This window comes from Mirounga angustirostris, unplaced genomic scaffold, assembly GCF_029215605.1.
Source record: "Mirounga angustirostris isolate CCGP_5_RB_7025 unplaced genomic scaffold, mMirAng1.0.hap1 SCAF_13, whole genome shotgun sequence".
In the NCBI taxonomy this organism is placed as follows: Eukaryota; Metazoa; Chordata; class Mammalia; order Carnivora; family Phocidae; genus Mirounga; species Mirounga angustirostris.
The window spans coordinates 68434646-68439059 of record NW_026991721.1 but is presented as its reverse complement, the minus strand read 5'-3'; the positions used below and the strand labels follow the sequence as shown (position 1 = coordinate 68439059).

The window sequence follows — 4414 nt, the reverse complement described above, 5'->3', positions numbered from 1 at the left end:
ATTAATCAATTGTAACAAATGTGCCACTCTGGCTGGGCTGTCTATAGTAGAAAAAGTTGTAAGTGTGTGGTATACAGGAACTCTTTGTACTTTCTCCTGAATTTATTTTGTGAACTTAAAACTGCTCTGAAAATAGTTTATTTTAAAAAATGAAAAAAGTGGAAATTTGATCTCTTCTAAACAGATCTCTTAAAATGTCCACTTATTTTGCTTAGCATAATATTCTCTAACTCCATCCATGTAACCAACTGGAATTAAAAAAAATTTTTTTTAAAAATATGTCTACTTAATCTCAAGAAGGCAGAAAAGAGTAAGCAGGAAAAAGAAAAATGGAAAATAGACGTGCAATGTTACATTTTAATTTAATTATGTCAATATCTATGATAAAAATGAATGCTTTCAACTCACCAGTTAAAAAACAGAGACTGTCAGAATGCATAAAACATAATCTGAAATTTTGTGCAGTCTATAATAAACCTACTTTAAGTGTAAAGGCCTAGGTTGAAAGTAAAAGGATAAGAACAATACACATGTACACTAACCTAAAGAAAGCTGGAGTAGCCCTGTTAATTTTAAAGAAAACATAGGAACAAGGAAGAAAATTTAGGATTAAGAAGGTATCACACAATGATATAGAGGTCAATTACCTAAGAATACATAAAGATCCTAAGTGTGTATGCATGAAACAAAAGAATTTCATAATGCATGAAGCAAAATCTGATATACACAAAAAGAGAAATTCACTAATATCTTTGGAGATTTCTACACTCCTTTTGGTAATTAATAAATTAAGCAGGAAGAAAATTATATGGATATAGACACCCTGAAGAGCACTATCAACAGACTGGGCTTAACTAATATTTATAAATCATTCCACCCAACAACACAGACTATACATTTTTACCAAATGTACATGAAACATTAATCAAGATAGATCATATTCTGGGCCATAAAACAAAGTCTTACATGTTTAAAATAATAGAAATCTTACAATGTATGTTCTTAGACCAAAATGGGAATTAGCCAAATAAAAGATATCAGGAGACTCTCAAGATACTGGAAATAAATTTAAAAAAAAGCATAATAATCCATTGGTCAAAGGAAGAATCACAAGAGAAATTTTAAAATATGTTAACCTCAATGAAAAAGGTGATTAAAATTATAGCATTAAATGCACATATAAGGAGAAAGGAAAGATCTAAAACCAATAATGTAAGATTGAACTTAAACTAGAGAAATAAAAGCAGGTTATACATAGAGCAAAACAGAAAGGAGAAACTAATAAAAATTACAGCAGAAATGAGTAAAATTGAAAACAGAAAGACAACTGAGAAAACAATGGAATCCAAAATTAAAGAAAAACTGTACAAGAAAACATATTCCTAAATGCCCCCTTGAACATAAAAGCAAAAATCCTTAACAAAATATTTGCAAAAAAAAAAAAAAAAAAACCCAACAATATTTTAAAAGATAATATAGCATGACAAAGTTTGTTTATTCAAGAAAACATGAGGGTGCTTCAACATTTCAAGTATAATCCATGTAAATTACCTTATTAAATTGCTAAAGAAGAAAAACCATATCATATCAATATAAGCAGAAAAAAAAAACACTCAACAAAGTACAACATCCATTCATAATAAAAAGTCTCAGCAATCAGGAAAGAAAGCAGCTTTCTTGACTCAATAAAGGGTTTCTATGAAAAAACTAAAGCTGAGAACATTCTTAAAAGGAGAATCCAAATTCTTCCCTTTTAATTTCAGGATGATAATAGATGTCCTCTCTCACTACTTCTATTTAACATTGTATTAGAAGTCCTAGGTAGTGTAGCAAAACAAGAAAAAACAAAAAAGACAAACATTGGACGTGTTGTGGGATCCCAGACCGGGTGGACAGTGGGTGGAATGGAGGCGACCTTGGAACAGCACTTGGAGGACACAATGAAGAATCCTTCCATTGCTGGAATCTTGCACACAGATTCACAAGGATTTAATTTGGGCTGCTGTGAGACCCTGTCAGATGAGCATGCTAGAGTCATATCTGTTCTAGACAAGCAAGCAGCAAGCTAACCTCAGACCCCACCAATACTCCTGTGGTGTGTCTAGAATCAGATAATGGGAGCATTATGATCCAGAAACACGACAGCATCACAGTGGCAGTGTGCAAAATGGCCTCTTAACATGTCATATCAGTTCTCCAGAAGCCTGATATAGGGGCTCCATCCTACCTATGCTAATTATCTTGTAGAACTATTAAAGTTCCAGTAGGTAGGCCATTTATTTGGTGTGCATTGGGCACTTTTCTATTAATTTTAGAGTAAGCTTCTTTTTGACACTCAAAAGACTGAGTTATCAAAATATTAGTAAGAAAAGATCATGTTTTGAAGTAGCAAGTCCAAATCACTTTGTATATAGAATTTTCTTATGTTCAATAAATCTGGTTGGAGGGAAAAAAAGAAAAACATTGGGAAGGAAGAAATAAAATGTATATGTTTACAGAAGACATGATCGTGAGTGTAGAAATCCCGAAGACTTTACTAAAAAAAATTCCTGAAATTAATGAATGAGTTTAGCAAGGTCACAGGACAAAAGGTCAATATATAAAAGTCATCTTGATTCCTACATATTTGCAATGAAAAAGTTGTATCTGATTTTTTTTAATCCCACACATATAGTTTCAAAATTTGTATTTGAAAATTTTAAAAAGCCCACATTTACAAAAACTTCAAGAAATTAATTAACTTGACTCATAAATTCTAGAGATCTGATGTACAACATTGTTATCAACACTGTATTGTATACTTAAAAATGTGTTTAAATGGTACATTTCATGTTAAGAGTTCTTACCAGAATAAAAAAGTCAAAAACAAAAACAAGGTTCAAAAGAAACTTTCACAGATGATGGCTGGACAGCTTCATTATCATGATTTTGTTGAAGGCTTCATATATGTACCTATGTTGAAAATTTCCAAATTGTGCGTTTTTAGTATGTGCAGGTTACTGTATGTCAAATATATCACAGTAAAATTGTTAAATTTTTTCTTTTTATTTATTCCAGTTAATATTGTGTAATATTAGTTTCAGATGTACTATTTAGTGATTCAACATTTCCATACAACACCCAGTGCTGAGCACAATAAGTGCATTGCTTAATGCCTATCACCTACCTAATCCCTCTTACAACCATCTCCCCTCTGATAACCATCAGTTTGTTCTCTATAGTTAAGTGTCTGTTTCTTGGTTTGCCTCTTTCTCTTTTTTCCCTTTGCTCTTTTGTTTTGTTTCTTAAATCCCACGTACGAGTGAAATCATATGCTATATACCATACACAAAAATAAATTCAAAATGGAATAAAGACATGTGAAACATGAAACCATTAAAATCCTAGAAGAGAACCCAGCAGTAAAGTCTTAAAAAGTCTTAAAAGTTAACAATTTGTCGGGCGCCTGGGTGGCTCAGTTGGTTAAGCGACTGCTTTCGGCTCAGGTCATGATCCTGGAGTCCCAGGATCGAGTCCCGCATCGGGCTCCCTGCTCAGCAGGGAGTCTGTTTCTCCCTCTGACCCTCCTCCCTCTCATGCTCTCTGTCTCTCATTGTCTCTCTCGCAAATAAATAAAATCTTAAAAAAAAAAAAGTTAACAATTTGTCTTTCTCTGATTTATTTCACTTAGTATAATACTATCTTCATCCATATCATTGCAAATGGTAAGATTTCATTCTTTCTTTATGGCTGAGCAATATTCCATTGTATATATATATATATATATATATATATATATATATATACCACTTCTTCTTTATCCATTCATCAGTCGTTGGACATTTGGGCTCTTTCCATAATTTGTCTATTGTTGATAATGCCGCTATAAATGTCACAGACCTGTACCTCTGAAACAAATAATACATTATATGTTAAAAAAAAAAGAGAAGAAGATAGCAGGAAGGGAAAAATGAAGGGGGGAAATCAGAGGGGGAGACGAACCATGAGAGACTATGGACTCTGAGAAACAAACTGAAGGTTCTAGAGGGGAAGGGGGTGGGGGGATGGGTTAGTCTGGTGATGGGTATTAAAGAGAGCATGTACTGAATGGAGCACTGGGTATTATACACAAACAATGAATCATGGAACACTACATCAAAAACTAATGATGTGATGTATGGTGATTAACATAACATAATAAAAAAATAAATAAAATGCTCCACACAGTGCCCATGTGCATAGTAAATTCTCAGTAAAAAGAATTCCCGTGGGGGGGAAAAAAAGAAAGTAAATTAACTAGGTATAAACTTAACAAAATATGTACAGATCAGTACAGTGGAAGATATAACACAATGATGAAAGGAATGAGATCCAAATAAATGGAGAAATAAATCATGTTCATAAAATGAACAACTTATATAGTTATGATGATGAT

The 4414-nt window shown here is 32.6% G+C and overlaps 1 pseudogene; it reads left to right on the top strand.

The window, feature by feature from the left end:
- The first annotated feature begins 1904 nt into the window (after positions 1-1904).
- Positions 1905-3434, top strand: LOC123856698 (ragulator complex protein LAMTOR5-like; annotated as a pseudogene).
- The last annotated feature ends 980 nt before the right edge of the window (positions 3435-4414 follow it).